The sequence below is a fragment of the Petromyzon marinus genome, unplaced genomic scaffold (genome assembly GCF_048934315.1).
Source record: "Petromyzon marinus isolate PM22_M1 ecotype Great Lakes invasive population unplaced genomic scaffold, UKy_Petmar_22M1.pri1.0 PM_G_Scaffold_26, whole genome shotgun sequence".
NCBI lineage: Eukaryota > Metazoa > Chordata > Hyperoartia > Petromyzontiformes > Petromyzontidae > Petromyzon > Petromyzon marinus.
In genome coordinates, this window is record NW_027422828.1 from 2,723,776 (window position 1) to 2,750,459 (window position 26,684).

The window sequence follows — 26,684 nt, forward strand, 5'->3', positions numbered from 1 at the left end:
AGATCCCACCAACAGCCTCGTCACACAAACCAACAAAATAATTTCTGATTCAACCGCATTAATTGATCAATCTAAACAGTTTTCGTTGAAACCTTCTGCTGCCAGGCCACTAAGATTATACGGCTTACCAAAAATACATAAAGTTGATACACCTCTTCGTCCCATAGTCTCTACTATCAGCTCCCCCACCTACAAACTAGCTCGTTTTTTGTCTGAAATCCTGCGTCCTTTCACTGGAAAGACCACCTCTGCGGTACAAAATTCTACTCACCTGGTATCAACAATCAAGGGTATTTCCCTGTCCCCAGACGACCTGCTTGTCAGTTTTGATGTAGTTTCCTTATTCACCAAGGTTCCTGTACCTGACACCATTGCAATCATTGAAGACTTGGTTCATCAAGGACTAAACACTGAGGTACCCCCCCTGGTGAGACACTGTTTAACCAATACATACTTCACTTGGAATGGAACTTTCTACAAACAAACTGAGGGCACCCCAATGGGCTCCCCCCTTTCTCCAGTTATAGCTAACATTTTCATGGAGAAATTTGAGACTGACGCCATCCAGACTGCCACTCTGCGCCCAACCTTATGGAAGAGGTACGTGGATGACACTTTTGTCATCTGGCCACATGGCCGGCCTGCTCTAGACCAATTCTTCGACCACATCAATTCCATACACCCAGCCATCAGATTTACCATGGAAGTCGAAATAGATGGCAAGATACCTTTTTTGGATGTCCTAATTAAAAAGAGACCTGATGGTTCAATGAGCCACTCTGTCTACAGGAAAGCTACCCATACGGATGCTTATCTGAAACCGGATTCCCACCACCATCCATCACAGAAGAATTCTCTCATCAAGACTCTGTATCATAGAGCCCAATGCATATCCGACCAGGAACACATAAGCAGTGAACTCAAGCACGTACACCAAGCTCTTAGGGCTAATGGTTACTCCGACTATACAATCCGCAAAGCTATCACTCAAACCATGAAGAAGAACCCTCTTGAGGAGCCTTTCAAAACCATCACTTTACCCTACATTGCTGGGATCACAAAAAAGATCTCCAAAATCTTGAATAAACACAAGATCCAGGTCCGTTTCAACACATTACATAAAATCCGTGATCTGGTTCCATCTGTAAAAGATGTGATTCCGGACATACAATACCCTGGTGTCTACAAACTAAGTTGCCTCTGTGGTAGTAGTTACATTTGAGAAACCAAACGCCATGTCTCGGACCGCATTCGTGAACATAAAGCAGACCTTAAACACGGTAGGACCAACACCTCGGCCGTAGCAGATCATTGTTCTAATTCAGTAGGCTCACATGCCATTGACTTTTCCAAGACGGAGGTTCTTTGTAAGCCATCTGGCTTCCATGAGAGATTCGTTCATGAGGCTATCCACATATACAAGCACAGAGACAATTTCAACCGAGAAGATGGATTCTATCTTAGCAATCATTGGAAAGATTTGATAAATCATTTCAGTTCTTGATTGATTGTTCACACTTACAGTGGCTTTCAGACAGCATACATTATAAAAAAATTCGTCTCCCCCCTCCTCTTTTAAAAAAAAAATAGATGGACTAGTCCTGGGCAAACTGCCAATCGCTGCGCGTGACGCCAACGTTTTTTTATATATATAAATAAATAAATGTGCCGTTTTACAAAATAAATTTATGCAAACCGACACACCTGATGATGACCGTTTGAGTTATGGTCGAAACGTCGTGAGAATTTTTTATTGTTTTATATATTTTGTTATTTTGTTGTTTCTCTTCAACGTGACTTTACCGAAAAAACTAAGAATATGAATAAATTATGTTAATGACGCCGGCCCATATGTGGAGGGATGGGAGCGTGGGCGCTGAACCCGTCGCAATAAACTCGCGACGGCTTTAACGGATACATTATGTTAATGAGCCACCAGTCACTGGGCGTAGCTTTGCCCAAATAAGGATTGCCACTGGAACGATATCGGCAGTGACCCCAGCGGAGGAGACGTCACGCTCAAGAGCGCGGAGGATGGGGGAGGGGTGAATACCTTGGTGACATGACGTCACTACCGAGGTACACCTCACCCTGGCACTTCACGCCGATGAGGTAATGCCGGGTGGTGACGTCACAGAGTTGGAGTCTAAGTTGATTTAGATTCATTTTCCATTGCTCCCTCCTTTGGGTGTGTGAGCTCAGCAACAACGTGGACATTATTGTGTATACACTGTGTGTGTGTGTGTACACTGTGTGTGTATGTACACTATGTGTATACACTGTGTGTGTCACTGTCTGTCGCTGTGTGTCACTGTGTCACTGTGTGTGTGTCACTGTGCCTGGCACAAGTGTCGTGGTGACGTCATCACCACTTAGTGGCGAATGGCGGTTGTTGTTGTGTCACTGTGTGTGTACACTATGTGTGTGTCACTGTGTGTGTGTGTACACTGTGTATACACTGTGTGTGTGTCACTGTGTGTGTGTACACTGTGTATACACTGTGTGTGTACACTGTGTGTACAGTCTGTGTACACTGTGTGTGTACATTGTGTGTACACTGTGTATAAACTGTGTGTGTGTACACTGTGTGTGTACACTGTGTGTATACACTATGTGTATACACTGACTGTGTGTATATACACTGTGTGTGTACACTGTGTATACACACACTGTGTGTACACTGTGTATACACATACTGTGTACACTGTGTGTATACACTGTGTGTGTACAGTGTGTAATACACTGTGTGTGTACACTGTGTACACTGTGTGTGTACATTGTGTGTACACTGTGTATAAACTGTGTGTGTACATTGTGTGTGTGCACTGTGTGTACAATGTGTGTATACACTGTGTGTGTGTACACTGTGTGTGTACAGTGTGTACATTGTGTGTACACTGTGTGTGTGTACACTGTGTGTGTACACTGTGTGTCCACATTGAACCGAACCCCCGGCAAGGCCATCTACTTAATGACGAGAGAAAATTCACACGAAATGTCCTTTTCAATGAAGTCTTCCAGATGTAAATTGATACAAGCTTTTAATGAAGAAATAAAATCATCTAATTCAAAACACAGCACAATTCAAAGATGTTTCATTTTAAAACTTCAAAACGGAGCATGGGGTACTTGCGTGAATGCGTCCTTCGTGTGCAAATGTTGTGACTTTCCTGGCCTGAAGGCCGTCAATGTGTTGGACCCTTATTGGTGCACAGCATCTCAAACAACAGCAGTGGGGTTTCCTTCAACCGATAGGTAACGAACATCCAGACATGAATCAGCAAGGACCATTTCTAGTCCCAGTTAGACAAAATCTACGTCAACACGTAAGACAATTCGTGTTGTAGAGAATGTACCTCCTCCTATACGTGTAACTTTCAAGTGGTATGCCTTGTAACTGATGAATGATCCGAGCATGCTACCTATTTCAAAGACGATGAGTTGCTCCACATGCTTCGTGGATCACAAAAACACCATTTGACCTGTATCACAAGAACAACGGGTCTCACCTGAGTTCTCTGTACAGGTTACTTCCAAACAGACATGCACACTTTGTCCTAACATCACTTATTCAATGTTTGACCCTTACAGATCAAATGTTACAAGTATACACAAAACCAGACAAGGATACATTCTAAATTATTGACAGGCATATTAACAAAATTGGATTACTGCAGTGAAATATACTGCATCACGTTACATCGTATTGACAAGAAGTTTTAAAAAAAGTTGCACATTCTGCTTCACAGTGTATGTAAAACATACCATTGTGTCATTCAAAACGAGTAGGCCATTGCATGCTGGCGTCTGAGTGAAAATGTAGCAAATTCTAAACATTTCCTACAAACTACAGAACTGAGATGACACATCAATCATCACCCCCTATTGACAGGCTCTTGTCCACATGCAGGCCGGTGCAGGGCCACCACCTTGTGCCACATAGGGGCAGCTGCTACTTTGGGATGCTCTTCGAGTGTTTGTGATGAGACACTAAACTCCGAGTTGCTGAGGCGGTTAAGCAAGCACCGTGTAAATGCAATTATTATACCATAGTGAATGCTTGGGGGCTTGTCTCTCGCTCCTGGTTAGAGATCTACCCAACCCACAGGTCCACAAAGACTGGCCGCTCTTACTCTGCAGGTTGAACCTAGGAAATGAGTGTTCAACTTCACATTCTTGTCATTAAAGGCCTATGACAAAGGTGCATCTATTGGAGCGACATCGTCTCTGGCTTACACATCTACCGGGTCTCCACTTGACTTTGGATTGTCTCGGAGGAAGTCCACCCACACCTCCACTTCCACAAACTGCTGGGAGTTGCCTCGCTCTGCCTCAGTCAGAATTCTCCTCCTGCTTCACGTTGCTTTCATCAATGTAAAGGTCCCATTCTGGAGATGAATCTTCATCTTCACATTTTACCTTCACTTCTTCGCTCTTCACCATCACTTCTTCACATTTCACCTTCACCTCTTCATATTTCACCTTGGTACCTTTAAAAGTGTCCAAGCTGGGATTTTCGTCCGGTTCTTGTTTCATGAGGGATGGGCTCATTGTGGCACTTTGACTTTCACAAGTTGATTTCAGACTCCACTCCTTGTGGATCTTCCGATGCTTTTGTGTTCTCTGGTGTCTTCGAAAATTTTATGAATGTGCAAATGCCTTCCCACAAACACTGCACTTGAAGGGTTTCTCTCCCGTGTGTGTTCTCTGGTGTTTTACAAGATTACATGACTGTGTAAACGCCATCCTGCACATCGTGCATCTGAAGAGTTTCTCTCCCGTGTGTGTTCTCTGGTGGTTCTGAAAAACTGATGGCCATGCAAATGCCTTGTTACACACAGTACATTTGAAGGGTTTATCTCCTGTGTGACTTCTCTGGTGCTGTGTCAAGTTTCCAGTCCGGTCCGTGCTGTATGCACGCTGGTCGCATTGTTGACTTGTTGTACTGAGCTGCGCTGAGTGCCTTTGCTCCATCAGACCAATTCTGCAGAGGAAGCGTCAGCTGCAGACAGAAAAAAATAATATCCACACCATCTACACGTCAGGCACAGAGGAATGCACACGTGACTTACACGTCTATACTTATTAATATATTCATGATGTAGTGAAAAAGTTTCCCAAATTCATCAGATTTGATGAACGTGCAAACGCCTTCACGCACACACTGCACCTGAAGGGTTTCTCTCCACGGGCTGTTATGGCACACAATGAGAGGGAAAATGTCATTAATATGCCTGGAAGCCTTCATATCTTCAAGATGAATGTTAACTCAAAACTCTAAGCACACAAATTTGGCTGTCTGACTACAAAATGAATATTTATGAAAGCTAAATTCAGCTGACATAGCAAAGGGTGTTGAAAACAATACTATTTGTGTTGTGCAGAAATGCATAAATTAACGTTCAATCGCAACTCAGGTGTGAATCCAGGCTATGTCCTTGAATGCTGGGGATGAACAGTTCCGACTTCAGCTGAATGTGTGTGCTGTGTTCACCTCCTGTTTCCATTCGTATAAAGTTCCAGAGGAAAACTAAAATAAACTATTGTTTTGATATAACCGAGTTAATAGACTTTACTGCAAACACAAACTTGACACTGTCACACTGCCATGAGTAAACAGGTGGTGGTGTGACCACAACCATGCCTGGCCACCTTCATCTGCTCAGCATTAATTCTTCCTCACTCCACCAAGTAATGAATCGAGGATCAATCAACATAGCCGAGGCTATCCGTGTCTCTATCTCTTTCTCCCCATGGTGAAAGTGTTCCCCTCCACACATTCAGAGTCAACAGCCGCACGCGCATAGCGTCTTTGACCGATAGACATTGACGCACGTATTGTTGGTTCTTTCAGTAAAGTCACGTAGATAGAAAATAAAAATAACAGATTAAATTTAATAAGATAAAGACCACTTGTGTTGCGATCGAAACGTCGTGGGTTTTTTGCTTCATTTTCAATTTTTTTTATTTTTCTTTTCATTTATTATGTTATTTTTATTTAATTTTCTATCTACGTGACTTTACCGAAAGAACCAAGAATATTAATTCCTGCAGTCACCAAAGTTTTAAGTCAAAACATTCACACACGTTGACAAAGCCTCACCTTGTGTTGTTGTGGGCAGGTCGCTTCTGATAACAAGAGCGGTATAGCAGCTCAAGCGGGCTTGGCCTGCTAACAAAAGAAAATAAAAACTGCGTGAATATTTACAATAAAACAAAGTTACAAAGTGGCGAGCCGGGTGAAGACAAATTCAACTTAAGCGAGATAATTAAAGTGAATGCAATCAGGCGAGGGCAGGAGGCAAGGCCCCGCGTGGCTAGGCCCCGCGTTGTAAAGTTCCAACCTGGACATCGATTCCCATGCTCGCTGCTACTCAACTGACATCCCTACGAGAGAGAGCGAGGCTCTACCTTGGTAAACAACAACAACCACCACCACCACAACAACCACCCACACGATAATAATTTCTCACCTCGGATTTCAGTGCAAGAGCGAAGCGATCGCTTCCTGTTACCTCGTGACGTCACGCGGCAGCAGAAGGTGCCATGACGTCACGTCCGGGGAACAAGACACTCCCCTCCCACGAGCGGCTCCGTGACTAAATAAAATTATGTTAATGAGTCCGGGCCATATGTCGAGGGATGGGGGCGTGGGCGCTGAACCCGTCCCAATCAACTCGCGACGGCTTTAACGGATACATTATGTTAATGAGCCACCAGTCACTGGGCGTAGCTTTGCCCAAATAAGGATTGTACCGGAACAGATATCGGCAGTGACCAAGCAGAGGTGAGGTCACGCTCAAGGGCGCGGTGGACGGGGGTGGGGTGAATACTTTGGTGACATGACGTCACGAGCGAGGTACACCTCCCCCTGGCGTTTCACAGCGATGAGCTCATGCTGTGTGGTGACGTCACAGAGCGGGAATGGAGTTTAAGTTGATTTATATTCATTTTCCATTGCTCCATCTCTTCAACAGAGACCCCTTGGGTAGCGTGAGCTCAGCAACTACAACGTGGATATTACTGTGTGTACACACTGTTTCTGTGTGTACACTGTTTCTGTGTGTACACTGTGTGCAGACTTTTGATGACTGTGCAAACATCATCTCGCACAAAATGCACCTGAAGGGTTTCTCTCCTGTGTGTGTTCTCTGGTGTTTTTTAAGAACAGATGACCGTGAAAACGCCTTCCCACACAAAGTGCACTTGAATGGTTTCTCTCCTGTGTGTATTCTCTGGTGTTTTATAAGAACAGATGACAGTAAAAACGCCTTCCCACACAAAGTGCACTTTAATGGTTTCCCTCCCGTGTGTGTTCTCTGGTGTACTTTAAGATTTGATGACTGTGCAAACGCCTTCCCGCACATCGTGCACCTGAAGGGTTTCTCTCCCGTGTGTGTTCTCTGGTGTGCTTTAAGATGTGGTGACTGTGAAAATGCCTTCCCGCACAGAGTGCACTTGAAAGGTTTCTCTCCCGTGTGTGTTCTCTGGTGTACTTTAAGATTTGATAACTGTGAAAACATCATCCCGCACAAAATGCACTTGCAGGGTTTCTCTCCTGTGTGTGTTCTCTGGTGGGTCTGTAGAACAGATTGCCATGCAAACGCCTTCCCACACACACTGCACTTGAAGGGTTTCTCTCCTGTGTGAGTTCTCTTGTGCCGTGTGAAATCTCCAGTACGATCCGTGCTGTATGCACACCGGTCGCATTGTTGACTTGTCATACCGAGCTGCGCTGAGTGCATTTGCTCCATTAGACCAATTCTGCAGAGGAAGCGTCAGAGGAAGCGTCAGCGGCAGACAGAAAAAAATAATATCCACACCATCTACACGTCAGTATCGATGCACAGAGGAAAGCATATATACACAGTAACACGTGACTTACACGTCTATACTTATTCATATATTCATGATATAGTGGAAAAGTGTCCCAAATTCATCACACGGGCTGTTATGGCACACAATGAGAGGGCAAATGGTTATACACATATCCTGGAAGCCCTCATATCTTCAAAATGAATGTTCACCAAAAACTCCGAGCACATAATTTCAGCTGTCTGGCTTCAAAATGAATATTTATGAAAGCTAAATTCAGCTGACATAGCAAAGGGTGTTTAAAATAATACTATTTGTGTTATGCAGAAATGCATAAATTAATGTTCAATCACAACTTAGAGGTGTGAAGCCAGGCACAGATGTCCTTGAATGCTGGGATGAACAGATCCGACTTCAGCTGCACGTGTGTGATGTGTTAACTTCCTGACTCCATTCTTACAAAGAGTTGCAGAGGAAAACAAAACTAAACTACTGTTTTGATATAACCTCCGTGCTCAATAGAGTTAATAGACTTTACTGCAAACACAAACTTGACATTGTCACACACTCAGAGGCGGAGCCAGGATTTTCAGGTAGGGGGGGCAACCCCTCCAGCAATGAAAAATGATAGTTGTTAGTAAGTAAGGAGTTGTTAGTAAGTAAGGAGTTGTTAGTAAGGAGTTGTTAGTACGTAAGGAGTTGTTAGTAAGTAAGGAGTTGTTAGTAAGTAATGGGTTGTTAGTAAGGAGTTGTTAGTAAGGAGTTGTTAGTAAGTAAGGAGTTGTTAGTAAGGAGTTGTTAGTAAGAAGTTGTTAGTAAGTAGTTGTTAGTAAGTAAGTAGTTGTTAGTAAGAAGTTGTTAGTAAGGAGTTGTTAGTAAGGAGTTGTTAGTAAGTAAGGAGTTGTAAGGAGTTGTTAGTTAGTAAGGAGTTGTTAGTAAGGAGTTGTTAGTAAGTAATGACTTGTCCCTTGCTTTTTATTCGACGCGTGTGATCGGCATTGCGCTCGCTGAAGGTGTTTGCCTTCAGGGAAGTCGTGTACTGTATACGCAACTGCGCAAAATTCTGTGACTCACAACTGCTTTGCCGTTACTTATTGCCAATTATGGACTCGGACTGTTGTCCTCTCATAGAGTCCCTGGCACGTAATAATATGCCACACGGTGGCAGTGGGGGACGCAAAATGCTGATTTATCTATATATATGAAAGGGAAATGTGTGGATACGTGTGTCTGTTCGAAATGTTTAGCATACTTCCCAACGTGCCACATACTTGAAATTTGGCATGTGGGTATGTTCCATACTGTACACAATGCAACAAAATATAAAAAGAGTCTTTTGTATTTTTTTTTTGGGGGGGGGAATGACCATGAAGTGTCTGGCGTCAACCCGCAACACCTCTGAGTTAAGCGCTCTGCAATGCTTAGAGCTGTTAACAGCGTGCCGGGAGATTTTAGGTGGCGCTTCGCTCCTGGCCGATGAAGCCATTGGATTCTCCGAGTTCAATACATATCCTCCGTGCGAAGAACGGGTAGAACTGCTATCTTAAATATGAAGCAGAACATTCCATCTGTTTGTTTGTGCGAAGCAGCAAAAACCTCTCCAACGCTGAGCTCTGGCGTCGTGAAAATTTGCACAGCTTACGCTGTCTGGAATTTCTAAGTGAACGTGACTATTTTCAGCTCGCCACGTCATTATTCCCTTCCCGAGTGGCCGAAATCGACCTTACGTAGAAGTGGGGTAAGGTTGAATTTCCTTGAGTGAAAACATCCGATTTAGGTAAGTTGATTTGTTTCGGCTTTTTTCTTTCTTGCAAGCATCAATTTTTTCCAGGGTTTTTCAGTGAAATAGAAGGGAATGTGAAGTTAATCAAAGACAATAATCCAAGTCCCGGGCGAAGCCTGGTAGTGAAGCTCGTTACTAATAAACCCCAATGATCCTATCAAAATTAGGGATTTCGATCGGATCGTTGGGGGGGCACGTGCAACTCCACCCCCACTGGCTCCACCACTGTCACACACTGGCATGGTTCACAGGTGGTGGTGTGTCCAGACCCATGCCTGGCCACCTTCACCTGCTCAGTATTAATGCTTCCTCACTCCACCAAGTAGTTAATTGAGGATCAATCAATACAGCCCAGGCTGCGTGTCTCTCTCCCCGTGGTCGTGTGGATTTCCTTCCCGATCCCCCGGTCTCCCCTCTACGTGTAGAGAATGAACACCGCCACGCGTCTAGAGTGAACACCACCAAGCGTCTAGAGTGAACACCGCCACGCGTCTAGAGTGAACACCACCACGTGTCTAGAGTGAACACCACTACGTGTCTAGAGTGAACACCACTACACATCTAGAGTGAACACCACCAAGCGTCTAGAGTGAACACCACCAAGTGTCTAGAGTGAACACCGCCACGTGTCTAGAGTGAACACCGCCACGCGTCTAGGGTGAACACCACCCCGAGTCTAGAGTGAACACCGCCACGCGTCTAGAGTGAACACCGCCACGCGTCTAGAGTGAACACCGCCACGCGTCTAGAGTGAACACCACCACGTGTCTAGAGTGAACACCGCCACGCGTCTAGAGTGAACACCGCCACGCGTCTAGAGTGAACACCACCACGCGTCTAGAGTGAACACCACTACGTGTCTAGAGTGAACACCACCACACGTCTAGAGTGAACACCACTACGCGTCTAGAGTGAACACCGCCACGCGTCTAGAGTGAACACCACCACGCGTCTAGAGTGAACACCACTACGTGTCTAGAGTGAACACCACTACACATCTAGAGTGAACACCACCAAGCGTCTAGAGTGAACACCACCAAGTGTCTAGAGTGAACACCGCCACGTGTCTAGAGTGAACACCGCCACGCGTTTAGTGTGAACACCACCCCGAGTCTAGAGTGAACACCGCCACGCGTCTAGAGTGAACACCGCCACGCGTCTAGAGTGAACACCGCCACGCGTCTAGAGTGAACACCACCACGTGTCTAGAGTGAACACCACCACGCATCTAGAGTGAACACCACCACGCTGTTGACAAAGCCTCACCTTGTGTTGTTGTGGGCAGGTTGCTTCTGATAACAAGAGCGGTATAGCAGCTCAAGCGGGCTTGGCCTGGTGAAAAAAAATAAAAACTGCGTGAATATTTACAATAAAAACAAAGTTACAAAGTGGCGAGCCGGGTGAAGACAAATTAAACTTAAGCGAGATAATTAAAGTAAACGCAATCAGGCGAGGGCAGGAGGCAAGGCCCCGCGTGGCTAGGCCCCGCGCTGTAAAGTTCCAACCTGGACATCGATTCCCATGCTCACTGCTACTCAACTGACATCCCTACGAGCGAGAGAGAGCGAGGCTCTACCTTGGTAAACAACAACCACCACAACCACCACCACAACCGCGATGAGAATTTCTCACCTCGGATTTCAGTTCACGTGCGGAGCGGCAGATTCCTGTTACCTCGTGACGTCACGCGGCAGCAGGAGGTGACGTCACTTGAGTGGTACAAGACACTCCCCTCCCGCAACGAGCGGGTCTTAATTTAAATAAATTATGTTAATGAGTCCGGCCCATACGTGGAGGGATGGGGCGTGGGTGCTGAAACCCGTCGCAATAAACTCGCGACGGCCTTCACGAATACATTATGTTAATGAGCCGCCAGTCACCGGGCGTAGCTTTGCCCAAATAAGGATTGTACTTGAACAGATAACGGAAGTTGACCCAGGCAGAGGTGACGTCACGCTCAAGGGCGCGGTAGACGGGGTGGGGTGAATACCTTGGTGACATGACGTCACTGGCAAGGTACACCTCCCCCTGGCGTTTCACGCCGATGAGGTGTTGCTGAGTGGTGACGTCACAGAGCGGGATTGGAGTTTAAGTTGATTTAGATTCATTTTCCATTGCTCCCTCCCTTGAACTCAGCAACAACAACAACGTGGACATTGCATCCCACTGGGATTTTTTTAGCACACAGCGTTGGTGTATGGTGCTTTTTTCAGGAATATTTTGCTGTTTTTATTTCATGGATTTTCTGTTTGCAGTCACACAAAGTAGTCACTTTAAGATGTGTTTCTTGTTCGTTTTTGTGTTTGTTGTGGTTGCACTTGATTCAAGAGCTGAATGGCTCACAGGGGTATACCAAAATATATAAACTGAAACTATTGTGTACACTGTGTGTACACACTGTGTACGTACACGCTGTGTGTGCACTGTGTGTGTGTACACGTACACACTGTGTGTACGTGTACACTGTGAATGTACAGTGTGTGTACACTGTGTGTACACACACTGTGTGTGCACTGTGTGTGTGTGCACTGTGTGTGCACTGTGTGTGTCTGTGCACTGTGTTGTATATACACTGTGTGTGTGTACACTGTGGGGGGCACAGTCATCTCAGTCGACCAATGGGCATCTTTTCATCAATTTATTATTTTCCAATTTTCTTGTTTTCTTGTTTTCTATCTACGTGACTTTACCGAAAGAACCAAGAATGTGGTAGCACATTCTCTATTTATTGCAGAGGTTCAAGGTTAAAATCCGACAGGCACACCTGGCTACCCCAGTAACATTCACCACAACATGCGCAGTGTGCTAAACGGCAGATGTAAAACAAACCACTGTCGCTCACAACGCACATTGCATGTTGGTGTCACGGTCAAAATTGTGTCAATTCCAGTAACACTATCCAGAAACTCCACAACGGAGACACGCACCCCCTGTACCAACGACGGAGGCGCAGGGACAGATGCTCGATTACGTTGGAATCGATCTGCAGACGGCCAGCAGCTCCGTGTCGCCTTATCTCGATCCCGCGATCCCTACCAGGTGATAGTCCGCATCGAACCAAACCCCCGGCAAGGCCATCGTCTACTTAACGATGAGAGAAAACTCACACGAAATGTCGTTTTCAATGAATAAGCTTTTAATGAAGAAATACAACTATACAATTCAAAACATAATACAATTAAAAGCTGTTTCATTTTCAAACTTCAAGACGGAGCATCGGGAGCTTGCGTGGAGGCGTCGTTCGCGTGCAATTTTTTTCGTGACTTTCCTGGCCCAAGGCCGCAAATGGTTGTGAGGGGCGCCGCAGGCGGTCAGGCTTGCTTCAACTCTTGGTCGTGAACATCCAGACGTGAATCAGCAAGGAGCATTTCATGTCCTAGTTCGAGAAAATCTACGTCAACACGTAATACAAAACTACAATTCGTGTTGCAGAGAATGAACCTCCTCTACGTGTAACCTTTGAGTGGTGTGCCACGTAACTGATTAATGATCCGAGTATGCTCCTTATTTCAAAGACGATGAGTTGCTGCAGAGGGAGATGCTTCCTGAAAACACAAAAATACCCTTTGACCTGTATCACAAGAACAATGAGTCTCACCTGAGTTCTCTGTACAGGTTACTTCCAAACACACACACACACTTTGTCCTAACATCACTTATTCAATGTTTGACCCTTATAGACAAAATTTTACATGTATGCACACAATCAGACAAGTATTCATTCTAAATTGAATTACTGCACTGAAATATACTGCATCAGATTACATCGCATTAACAAGAAGCTATTTTTAAAAAATACGCACCGTCTGCTTAACAGTGTATGTACAACGTACTATTGTTGCGTCATTCAAAACGAGTAGGCCATTGCATGCTGGCGTCTGGGTCAAAATTTATCAAATTCGAAACATTGCCTACAAACTCCACAACTAAGATGCCACATCAACCATCGCCCCCTACTGACAGGCTCTTGTCCACATGCAGGCCGGTGCAGGGCCACCACCTTGTACCACACAGGGGCAGCTGCTTCTTGGGGATGCTCTTCGTGTGTATGAGACGATACAAGACTCCGAATTGCCAGAGGCGATTAAGCAAGCACCATATAAGTGGAATAATTGAATAACAAAAATCACGACGTTTCGGCCACAACACAAGTGGCCTTCATCAGGTGAAGGGACCGTGCTGTCATGATGAAAGCCACTTGTGTTGTGGCCGAAACGTCGTGATTTTTGTTATTTTATCTTTTTACCTACGTGACTTTACCGAATAGAACCAAAGAGTATGGATCCTTGCAGTCACGAAAGCTTCAAATTTAGAATGTAATTATTAAAACCGAGTGAATGCCTGGGAGCTTATTGGCTCTCGCTGCTGGTTAGAGATTAACCCAACCCACAGGTCCACAAAGACTGGCCGCTCTTACCCTGCAGGTTTAACCTAGGAGCTGAGTGTTCAACTTCACATTCTTGTCATTAAAGGCCTGTGACAAAGGTGCATCTATTGGAGCGACCAGAGTGGAGTCGGCTCCGGGAGAGGCAACCACCTCGCCCCACGCTGCTCCTCCACTTCGAGGTCTGCGGAGAACTTCGCCACCACCACCACCAGCGTGGCGATCTTCACGGCTGTGCTCACTGTGGTTCTGATGCTCACGCAGCCGGTGGTGGAACTCCTCGGAGGATCTCGGCGTGGGGGTTCGAACATCAACGGCTCCAACGCCACCACCACCACGATCAACAACTACTCGGGACTCGTGAAGGACGTCTCTCCACCGGCAGCGGTCGCCACCTGGGGACCGATGTTCACCAGCGGCCACGCAGACGGACAGGAGAGGGGCGGCCCAGCCTGGCCCCCCCGGGATGTCTTGGCTCATGGACAGCGCGCCGACTCCTCTCCTGCACGCTGCGGGTCAGCTGTGCAGTAGCCACAGTGAGGACATAGTGGACAGCGTGCTCCCTGCCCTAGTGCAGGCTATGGGTCAGCTGTGCAGTAGCCACAGTGAGGACATTGTGGACAGCGTGCTCCCTGCCCTACTGCAGGCTATTGGTCAGCTGTGCAGTAGCCACAGTGAGGACATTGTGGACAGCGTGCTCCCTGCCCTACTGCAGGCTATGGGTCAGCTGTGCAGTAGCCACAGTGAGGACATAGTGGACAGCGTGCTCCCTGCCCTGCTCCACGTCGTGCGTCAACTGTACAGCGGCTGCAAGGAGGCCATCGGCTCCACCGTGCCGCTGAACACCCCGCACATCGCCGTGCGTCTTCGGCGTTTCGTACGTCGCAGAGTTGAGTGAGCAACATCCATCGTCGTCATCGTCACCATCAGCCACGGTCAATCCACTGGCGGGTAGAGACTCCCCGTGCCGTCGCCACCTCCCACGATGCCGCTGTGCGGTGATCCATCCAGCACCTGACACGTGGAGCGATTTCATTGCTTCGTCTCCCCACTGGGCATCCTCTCGGATGACCACCTCGCCGCCCATCAGCATCACTCGCCCCCTTCACACCATAATCTTTGGTTCTATTCGGTAAAGTCACGTAGGTAAAAAACAAAACAAAAAATCACGACGTTTCGGCCACAACACAAGCGGCCTTCATCAGGTGACTTTACCGAATAGCACCTTGCAGTCACGAAAGCTTTAAATCTAGAATTGATAACCCCTTCACACCCTCCACCGATCACCCTCAACTCCACCCGCGGTGTTTTCAGCAGCCTGGTTGGGCACTGGAACGGTATCCTGGACAGTGCCGGATTAAGCTCGTGCGGGTCTTGTGGCATGTATTATAAAGGTGCCCAAAATAAAATAAAAAAACACAATTATTAAAACGCAAAGTTTACACATTTACCGGGTCACCATTTGACTTTGTATTGTCTCGGAGGAAGTCCACCCACACCTCCACTTCCACAAACTGCTGGGAGTTGCCTCGCTCTGCCTCACAGTCAGAATTCTCCTCCTGCTTCACGTTGCCTCTGTCGATGTAAAGGTCCCATTTTCGAGTTGAATATTCATCTTCACATTTCACCTTCACTCCTTTGCTCTTCACTTCTTCACATTTCACCATCACCTCTTCATGTTTCACCCCGATACCTTTAAAAGTGTCCAAGCTGGGATTTTCTTCCGGTTCTTGTTTAATGAGGGATGGGCTCATGGTGGCACTTTGACTTTCACAAGCTGATTTCAGACTCCGCTCCTTGTGATCTTCTGATGCTTCTGTGTTCTCTGGTGTACTTTAAGTTGTTGTTGCTGTGCAAACGCCTTCCCGCACGGAGTGTACCTGAAGGGTTTCTCTCCTGTGTGTTCTCTGGTGTACTTGAAGATTTGATGAATCTGCAAACGCCTTCCCACACACACTGCACTTGAAGGGTTTCTCTCCCGGGTGTGTTCTCTGGTGTACTACAAGAAGAGATGAACGTACAAACGCCTTCACGCACAGAGTGCACTTGAAGGGTTTCTCTCCTGTGTGTGTCCCCTGGTGTACTACAAGAGTAGATGAATGTGCAAACGCCTTCACGCACACACTGCACTTGAAGGGTTTCTCTCCCGTGTGTGTTCTCTGGTGTATTTTAAGAGTAGATGAATCTGGAAATGCCTTCCCACACACAGTGCACGTGAAGGGTTTCTCTCCCGTGTGTGTTCTCTGGTGTATTTTAAGAGCAGATGACCGTGAAAATGCCTTCCCACACACACTGCACCTGAAGGGTTTCACTCCTGTGTGAGTTCTCTGGTGGGTCTGAAGAACTGATGGCCATGCAAATGCCTTGTCACACACTCTGCACTTGAAGGGTTTCTCTCCTGTGTGAGTTCTCTGGTGCTGTGTCAAATTTCCAGTCCAATCCGTGCTGTATGCACGCTGGTCGCAATGTTGACTTGTCGTACCGAGCTGCTGTGCTGACTGCCTTTGCTCCATCAGACCAGCGTCAGCTGCAGACAGAAAATAAGAATATCCACACCATCTACACGTCAGTATCGAGCCATGGAGGAATGAATATATACAGTCACACGTGACTTACACGTCTATATTCATTCATGTATTCATGACTAGCTGTACTACCCGGCTTCGCCCGGGACTTGGATCCACCACGTCCGGCCGCCTTTGTCTCCCCAGTGGCGATGTTCACACCACGACAGTTACTCGTTTGAGGCTGAGTCTACCTAGGGGAGGCCCAGAAGCGGTTCAAATAATCGTCACCGGTGGTGGCCATGAGCGGGAATTGAACTCGGGTCACCGGGTTCGTAGCATGGCGTAGCGTTAACCGATACACTACAATGCGTTATGCTTACACACACAGACACACACAGACACACACACTGACACACACACACAGACACACACACAGACACACACAGACACACACACACAGACACACAGACACACACACACAGACACACACACACAGACAGACACGCACACAGACACACACACACACAGACGCACACACACAGACACACACAGACACACACACACAGACGCACACACAGACAACGCTAACTGCTACACTACAATGCGTTACGCTTCCACATGCGAGGGTCACGTGACAGATTTGACGTCACAGCTCACTTGCCGTGCAAAAAATCTATACATTATTGAGCTCCCCCCCCCCCCAACAAAAACACAAAAGTGTATTTGTATAATGTTTGCATGGTGTACAGTCTGGAAAGTACCCACATGGCAAATTTCCAGTTTGTTGCATGTCGGGAAGTACGCTAAACATTTTGAACAGACACCACACACAATCACAACTTTGCCTTTTATATATATTTGGAGATGCAGTGAAAAACTTTCCCAAAATTCATCACGCGGTTTCAGTTTTTTGATTTTCAGTTTTATTTATTTTGGTTATAGTCCCGTGAGCCATTCGGCTCTCGAATCGGGTGCAACCACAACAAGCAACAAAACAAAAACACGACCAAGAAAAACATCTTACAGTGACTATGTGTGACTGTGCAAACAGCACTGTCATGGCACGCAATGAGAGGGCAAATGTCATAAATATTCCTGTAAGCCCTCGCATCTTCAACATTAATGTTGCCATAGAAACGTTGTGGGGTGTATTGCTTCATTTAAAAAAAGAAATATTATTACCTGTTATTTTAATTTAATTTTCTATCTACGTGACTTCACCGAAAGAACCAAGAATATAAATTCCTGCAGTCACCAAAGTTTTAAGTCAAAACATTCACACACGTTGACAAAGCCTCACCTTGTGTTGTTGTGGGCAGGTCGCTTCTGATAACAAGAGCGGTATAGTAGCTCAAGCGGGCTTGGCCTGCTAACAAAAGAAAATAAAAACTGCGTGAATATTTACAATAAAACAAAGTTACAAAGTGGCGAGCCGGGTGAAGACAAATTAAACTTAAGAGAGATAATTAAAGTGAATGCAATCAGGCGAGGGCAGGAGGCAAGGCCCCGCATGGCTAGGCCCCGCGTTGTAAAGTTCCAACCTGGACATCGATTCCCATGCTCGCTGCTACTCAACTGACATCTCTACGAGAGAGAGGCTCTACCTTGGTAAACAACAACAACAACCACCACCACCACAACGACCACCACCACCACAACGATGAGAATTTCTCACCTCGGATTTCAATGCAAGAGCGCAGGCGGCAACAGGTAGTATGACGTCACTTCCCCTGCACGAGCGGCTCTCCAACTGAATAAATTATATTCTTAGTTTTTTCGGTAAAGTCACGTTGAAGAGAAACAACAAAATATATATAAAACAATAAAAAATTCTCACGACGTTTCGACCATAACTCAAACGGTCATCATCAGGTGACCGTTTGAGTTATGGTCGAAACGTCGTGAGAATTTTTTATTGTTTTATATATATTTTGTTATTTTGTTGTTTCTCTTCAACGTGACTTTACCGAAAAAACTAAGAATATGAATTACTGCAGTCACGAAAGCTTTAAATCAAAATTGAATAAATTATGTTAATGAGGCCGGCCCACATGTCGAGGGATGGGGCGTGGGCGCTGAACCCGTCGCAATAAACTCGCGACGGCTTTAACGGACACATTATGTTAATGAGCCACCAGTCACTGGGCGTAGCTTTGCCAAATAAGGATTGCCACTGGAACTATATCGGCAGTGACCCAAGCGGAGGTGACATCACGCTCAAGAGCGCGGTGGACGGGGGAGGGGTGAATACCTTGGTGACATGACGTCACTAGCGAGGTACGCCTCCCCCTGGCGTTTCACGCCGATGAGGTAATGCTGAGTGGCGACGTCACAGAGTTGGAGCTTAAGTTGATTTAGATTCATTTTCCATTGCTCCCTCCCTTGGGTGTGTGAGCTTAGCAACAACGTGGACATTATTGTGTATACACTGTGTGTGTGTACAGTGTGTGTGTGTACACTGTGTATACACTGTGTGTGTCACTGTGTGTCGCTGTGTCACTGAGTACCTGGTGCGGTGTGTAAATATCGCCACTAGGGAGACAAAGGCGGTCGGGCGTGGTGCTGGCCACCGACCCCCTCGTGTACCGTTCCGGCCTTCATAGGTGCTCGCTAACAGCACTTGCCCCTACAGTCTGTTAAGGCTATACGGGGGATCTTTGTCTTTGTGTGTCACTGTGCCTGGCACAAGCGTCGTGGTGACGTCACCGCCACTTAGTGGCGAATGGCGGTTGTTGTTGTGTCACTGTGTATACTATGTGTGTGTCACTGTGTGTGTGTGTCACTGTGTGTGTGTCACTGTGTGTGTACAGTGTGTGCACACTGTGTGTGTCACTGTGTGTGTGTACAGTGTGTGTATATACACTGTGTGTACCCTGTGTGTGTACACTGTGTATATACACTATGTGTGTACCCTGTGTGTGTACACTGTGTGCACACTGTGTGTGTACACTGTGTACACTGTGTGTGTACACTGTGTACACTGTGTGTGTGTACATTGTGTATACACTGTGTATAAACTGTGTGTACACTGTGTGTGTACAGTGTGTGTGTACACTGTGTGTGCACTGTGTGTACATTGTGTGTACACTGTGTGTGTACACTGTGTGTGTACACTGTTTGTGTCCGAACCCCCGTCAAGGCCATCTACTTAATGACGAGAGAAAATTCACACGAAATGTCCTTTTCAATCAAGTCTTCCAGATGTAAATTGATACAAGCTTTTAATGAAGAAATAAAATCATCTAATTCAAAACACAACACAATTCAAAGATGTTTCATTTTAAAACTTCAAAACGGAGCATGGGGTACTTGCGTGAATGCGTCCTTCGTGTGCAAATGTTGTGACTTTCCTGGCCTGAAGGCCGTCAACGTGTTGGACCCTTATTGGTGCACAGCGTCTCAACAACAGCAGTGGGGTTTGCTTCAACCGATAGGTACGAACATCCAGACGTGAATTAGCAAGGTGCATTTCTAGTCCTAGTTAGACAAAATCTACGTCAACACGTAAGACAAAACTACAATTCGTGTTGTAGAGAATGTACCTCCTCCTATACGTGTAACTTTCAAGTGGTATGCCTTGTAACTGATGAATGATCCGAGCGTGCTCCCTATTTCAAAGATAATGAGTTGCTCCAGAGGCAGACGCTTCGTGAAACACAAAAGTACCCTTTGACCTGCATCACAAGAACAACGGGTCTCACCCGAGTTCTCTGTACAGGTTACTTCCAAAACACACACACGCACTTTGTCCTAACATCACTTATTCAATGTTTGACCCTCAGACAATATGTGACATGCACGCGCACAATCAGACAAGTATTCATTCTAAATGAATATTAACAACATTGAATTACTGCAGCGAAATTGACTGCATCACGTTACATCGTATTAACAAGAAGCTATTTTAAAAATACGCACCGTCTGCTTAAGAGTGTATGTACAACGTACTATTGTTGCGTCATTCAAAACGAGTAGGCCGTTGCATGCTGGCGTCTGGGTCAAAATGTAGCAAATTCTAAACATTACGCTACAAATAATAGATGACGGCTTTCGATGGCAACACAAGCAATCGTCATCAGGTGGGACAAGCACAGCAGCAAGAAGAAACTGCTGGAGTAGGCGCCTACTACTTCAGCAGTTTCTCTTGCTGTGGTTGTCCCACCTGATGACGATTGCTTGTGTTGTGATCTAAACGCCGTGATCTGTTATGTTTCTACCCACGTGGTGACTTTACCGAAAGAACTCAAGAGTGTGGATTCCTGCAGTCACGAAAGCTTCGAATCAAGATTACCTACAAACTACACAACTGAGATGACGCATCAATCATCGCCCCCTACTGACAGGCTCTTGTTCACATGCAGGCTGGTGCAGGGCCACCACCTTGTGCCACACAGGGGCAGCTGCTACTTGGGGATGCTCTTCGAGTGTTTCAGACGAGGTACGACACAAATCTCCGTGTTGCTGAGGCGGTTAAGCAAGCACCGTGTAAATGCAAATATTATAACATAGTGAATGCTTGGGAGCTTATTGTCTCTCGCTCCTGGTGAGAGATTGACCCAACCCACAGGTCCACAAAGACTGGCCGCTCTTACTCTGCAGGATGAACCAAGGAGCTGAGTGTTCAACTTCACATTCTTGTCATTAAAGGCCTATCACAAAGGTGCATCTATTGTAGCGACATTGTCTCTGGCTTACACATCTACCGGGTCTCCACTTGACTTTGTATTGTCTAGGAAGTCCACCCACACCTCCACTTCCACAAACTGCTGGGAGTTGCCTCGCTCTGCCTCACAGTCAGAATTCTCCTCCTGCTTCACGTTGCCTCCATCGATGTGAAGGTCCCATTTTGGAGTTTCATCTTCATCTTCACATTTCACCTTCACTTCTTCACTCTTCACCATCACCTCTTCCCTCTTCACCATCACTTCTTCCCTCTTCACCATCACTTCTTCCCTCTTCACCATCACCTCTTCATATTTCACCTCGATACCTTTAAAAGTGTCCAAGCTGGGATTTTCGTCCGGTTCTTGTTTCATGAGGGATGGGCTCATTGCGGCACTTTGACTTTCACAAGCTGATTTCAGACTCCACTCCTTGTGGATCTTGTGATGCTTCTGTGTTCTCTGGTGTACTTGAAGATTTAATGAATGTGCAAATGCCTTCCCACACACAGTGCACTTGAAGGGTTTCTCTCCCGTGTGTGTTCTCTGGTGTGTTTTAAGAGCAGATGAATTTGAAAATGCCTTTCCACACACACTGCACTTGAAGGGTTTCTCTCCTGTGTGTGTTCTCTGGTGTGTTTTAAGAGCAAATGAATCTGAAAATGTCTTCCCACACACACTGCACTCGAAGGGTTTCTCTCCCGTGCGTGTTCTATGGTGTCTTTGAAGATGAGATGAATCTGAAAATGCCTTTCCACACACACTGCACTTGAAGGGTTTCTCTCCTGTGTGTGTTCTCTGGTGTGTTTTAAGAGCAAATGAACCTGAAAATGTCTTCCGACACACACTGCACCTGAAGGGTTTCTCTCCCGTGTGTGTTCTCTGGTGTTTTACAAGATCAGATGACTGTGCAAATGCCTTCACGCACACACTGCACTTGAAGGGTTTCTCTCCCGTGTGTGTTCTCTGGTGTTTTTTAAGAGTAGATAAATCTGAAAATGTCTTCCCACACACACTGCACTTGAAGGGTTTCTCTCCTGTGTGTGTTCTCTGGTGTTTTTAAGAGTAGATAAATGTGAAAATGCCTTTCCACACACACTGCACTTGAAGGGTTTCTCTCCTGTGTGTGTTCTCTGGTGTGTTTTAAGAGCAAATGAATCTGCAAATGTCTTCCCACACACACTGCACTTGAAGGGTTTCTCTCCCGTGTGTGTTCTATGGTGTCTTTGAAGATGAGATGAATATGAAAATGTCTTCCCACACACAGTGTAATTGAAGGGTTTCTCGCCCGTGTGTGTTCTCTGGTGTTCTTTAAGAGCAGATGACTGTGCAAATGCCTTCCCACACACAGTGCACTTGAAGGGTTTCTCTCCCGTGTGTGTTCTCTGGTGTGTTTTAAGAGCAGATGAATTTGAAAATGCCTTTACACACACACTGCACTTGAAGGGTTTCTCTCCCGTGCGTGTTCTCTGGTGTCTTTGAAGATGAGATGAATTTGAAAATGCCTTTCCACACACACTGCACTTGAAGGGTTTCTCTCCTGTGTGTGTTCTCTGGTGCTTTTTAAGAGCAGATGACCATGAAAATGCCTTCCCACACACACTGCACTTGAAGGGTTTCTCTCCCGTGTGTGTTCTCTGGTGTGTTTAAGAACAAATGAACCTGAAAATGTCTTCCCACAAACACTGCACTTGAAGGGTTTCTCTCCCATGTGTGTTCTCTGGTGTGTTACAAGATTACATGACTGTGTAAACGCCATCCCGCACATCGTGCACATGAAGGGTTTCTCTCCCGTGTGTGTTCTCTGGTGGTTCTGACAAACTGATGGCCATGCAAATGCCTTGTCACACACAGTACATTTGAAGAGTTTCTCTCCTGTGTGACTTTGGTGCCGTGTCAGATTTCCAGTCCGGTCCGTGCTGTATGCACGCTGGTCGCATTGTTGACTTGTCGTATCGAGCTGTGCTGACTGCCTTTGCTCCATCAGAACAATTCTGCAGAGGAAGAGTCAGCTGCAGACATAAAAAAATAATATCCACACCATCTACACGTCAGGCACAGAGGAATGCACACGTGACTTACACGTCTAAACTTATTAATATATTCATGATGTAGTGAAAAAGTTTCACAAATTAATCAGATTTGATGAACGTGCAAACGCCCGACACGCACACACTGCACCTGAAGGATTTCTCTCCACGGGCTGTTATGGCACACAATGAGAGGGAAAATATCATTAATATGGCTGGAAGCCTTCATATCTTCAAGATGAATGTTAACTCAAAACTCTAAGCACACAATTTCTGTCTGACTACAAAATGAATATTTATGAAAGCTAAATTCAGCTGACATAGCAAAGGGTGTTGAAAACAATACTATTTGTGTTATGCAGAAATGCATAAATTAACGTTCAATCGCAACTTAGAGGTGTGAATCCAGGCTCATATGTCCTTGAATGCTGGGGATGAACAGTTCCGACTTCAGCTGAATGTGTGTGCTGTGTTAACTTCCTGTTTCCATTCGTATGAAGAGTTCCAGAGGAAAACTAAAATAAACTATTGTTTTTATATATCCTCGTGTTCAACAGAGTTAATAGCCTTTACTGCAAACACAAACTTGACACTGTCACACACTGCCATGAGTAAAACAGGTGGTGATGTGACCAGAACCATGCCTGGCCACCTTCATCTGCTCAGCATTAATTCTTCCTCACTCCACCAAGTAATGAATCGAGGATCAATCAACATAGCCGAGGCTATCCGTGTCTCTGTCTCTCTCTCCCCGTGGTGAAGGTGTTCCCCTCCACACATTCAGAGTCAACAGCGGCACGCGCTTAGCGTCTTTGACCGATAGATACATTGACACACGTATTGTTGGTTCTTTCAGTAAAGTCACGTAGACAGAAAATAAAAATAACAGATTAAATTTAATAAGATAAAGACCACTTGTGTTGCGATCAAAACGTCGTGGGTTTTTTGCTTCATTTTAAATTTTTTATTTTTCATTTAATTTATGTTAATTTGATTTAATTTTCTATCTACGTGACTTTACCGAAAGAACCAAGAATATTAATTCCTGCAGTCACCAAAGTTTTAAGTCAAAACATTCACACGTTGACAAAGCCTCACCTTGTGTTGTTGTGGTCAGGTCGCTTCTGATAACAAGAGCGGTATAGCAGCTCAAGCGGGCTTGGCCTGCTAACAAAAGAAAATAAAAACTGCGTGAATATTTACAATAAAACAAAGTTACAAAGTGACGAGCCGGGTGAAAACAAATGAAACTTAAGAGAGATAATTAAAGTGAATGCAATCAGGCGAGGGCAGGAGGCAAGGCCCCGCATGGCTAGGCCCCGCGTTGTAAAGTTCCAACCTGGACATCGATTCCCATGCTCGCTGCTACTCAATTGGCATCCCTACGAGAGAGAGGCTCTACCTTGGTAAACAACAACAACCACCACAACAACAACAACCACCACCACCACGACAACCGCGATGCGAATTTCTCACCTCAGATGTCAGTGCACGGGCGGAGGCAACTCCCTGTTACCTCGCGACGTCACGCGGCAGCAGGTGACATGACGTCACTTCCGGGAGACAATACTCTCCTCCCACAATGAGTCTCTACAACTGAATAAATTATGCTAACTAGTTTGGTCCATTTGTCGAGGATGTTAATGATCCGCCAGTCACTGGGCGTAGCTTTACCCAAATAAGGATTGTACCGGAACAGATTTCGACAGTGACCAAGCGGAGGTGACGTCACGCTCAAGAGCGCACCGAATACCTCGGTGACATGACGTCACTTGCGAAGGACACCGCCGCCTGGCGTTTCACGCCGATGAGAGAATGCTGAGTGGTGACGTCACAGAGCGGAGTTCGAGTTTGTTTATTTAGATTAATTTTCCATTGCTCCCTCTCTTCAACAGAGACCCCTTGGGTGCGTAAGCTCAACAAGAACGTGGATATTATTGTGTGTACAAACTGTGTGTGTGTTCAAACTGTGTGTGTGTGTACAAACTGTGTGTGTTCAAACTGTGTGTTCAAACTGTGTGTGTGTACACTGTGTGTGTGTACACTGTGTGTGTACATTGTGTGTGTACAAACTGTGTGTGTGTTCAAACTGTGTGTGTGTGTGTACACTGTGTGTGTGTACAAACTGTGTGTGTGTACACTGTGTGTGTGTACACTGTGTGTGTACACTGTGTGTGTACAAACTGTGTGTGTGTACAAACTGTGTGTGTGTACAAACTGTGTGTGTGTACACTGTGTGTGTACACTCTGTGTGTGTACAAACTGTATGTGTGCACTGTGTGTGTACAAACTGTATGTGTGTACACTGTGTGTGTGTACAAACTGTGTGTGCGTACAAACTGTGTATGTGTGCACTGTGTGTGTACAAACTGTATGTGTGTACACTGTGTGTGTACAAACTGTGTGTGTACACTGTGTGTGTGTACAAACTGTGTGTGTACACTGTGTGTGTGTACAAACTGTGTATGTGTGCACTGTATGTGTACAAACTGTATGTGTGTACACTGTGTGTGTGTACAAACTGTGTGTGTGTGTGTACACTGTGTGTGTATACACTGTGTGTGTACAAACTGTGTGTGTACGCTGTGTGTGTGTTCAAACTGTGTGTGTGTACACTGTGTGTACAAACTGTGTGTGTGTACAAACTGTGTGTGTTAAAACTGTGTGTACAAACTGTGTGTGTGTGTACACTGTGTGTGTGTACAAACTGTGTGTGTGTACAAACTGTGTGTGTACACTGTGTGTGTGTACAAACTGTGTGTGTACACTGTATGTGTGTGTGTACAAACTGTGTGTGTGTACACTGTGTGTGTGTACACTGTATGTGTGTGTGTACACTGTGTGTGTGTGTGTACAAACTGTGTGTGTGTACACTGTGTGTGTGTACAAACTGTGTGCACACTGTGTGTGTGTACAAGCTGTGTGTGTGTACACTGTGTGTGTGTGTACAAACTGTGTGTACACTGTGTGTGTACAAACTGTGTGTACACTGTGTGTGTACAAACTGTGTGTACACTGTGTGTGTACAAACTGTGTGTGTGTACAAACTGTGTGTGTGTACACTGTGTGTGTGTACAGTGTGTGTACAAACTGCGTGTACACTCTGTGTGTACACTGTCTGTGTGTACACAGTGTGTGTGTACAAACAGTGTGTGTGTACACTGTAGGGGGCACAGGTGATGCATTGGCCAGTCATCTCAGTTGTGGTGCCACGACCACGGAGCAACTCCGCAAATACCACAATCCCCTCCCGGCCCCCGACTAAGCGCACAACCCGCACACAGCGCCACCCCCCTAGTAGTGTCCTGACGGGGGGTTTCCTGGCACATCGGGTTTTAATATAAAGGGCGCCTAGAGGGAGAGTCCCACGGTTTCCCGGTGCCAGGAGATTGGCCTAGCCCCCCACAGGACAGGTTACATTGCGGTGCCCCTAAATTGGCTGAAGATTTTATGGGCGCAGAAGGGAAAGGTTCACTGGACCAACCGCGATGAGTTACTCACGAC

General features: G+C 45.9%; 3 long non-coding RNA genes across 5 annotated transcripts; all 3 read right to left on the bottom strand.

Annotated features, from left to right (window-relative positions):
• Positions 1-6,368: 6,368 nt before the first annotated feature.
• LOC142913462 (uncharacterized) lies at positions 6,369-11,283 on the bottom strand. The gene is made up of 3 exons (XR_012934676.1): positions 11,231-11,283; positions 10,865-10,930; positions 6,369-7,764 (listed from the first exon to the last, which is right to left on the bottom strand). It is a non-coding gene; the product is annotated as an uncharacterized LOC142913462 (long non-coding RNA).
• Positions 11,284-12,711: 1,428 nt separating this feature from the next.
• LOC142913455 (uncharacterized) lies at positions 12,712-16,511 on the bottom strand. Of its 3 annotated transcripts, none has more exons than XR_012934674.1 (2): positions 16,465-16,511; positions 12,712-13,143 (listed from the first exon to the last, which is right to left on the bottom strand). It is a non-coding gene; the product is annotated as an uncharacterized LOC142913455 (long non-coding RNA). The 3 variants fall into 3 exon arrangements; XR_012934672.1 differs by lacking the exon at positions 16,465-16,511 and adding an exon at positions 16,281-16,456; XR_012934673.1 differs by lacking the exon at positions 16,465-16,511 and adding an exon at positions 14,016-16,265.
• A 5,234-nt stretch (positions 16,512-21,745) lies between these two features.
• Positions 21,746-24,736, bottom strand: LOC142913463 (uncharacterized). Its single transcript, XR_012934677.1, has 4 exons — positions 24,657-24,736; positions 24,279-24,347; positions 23,332-23,353; positions 21,746-23,162 (listed from the first exon to the last, which is right to left on the bottom strand). It is a non-coding gene; the product is annotated as an uncharacterized LOC142913463 (long non-coding RNA).
• Positions 24,737-26,684: the final 1,948 nt, after the last annotated feature.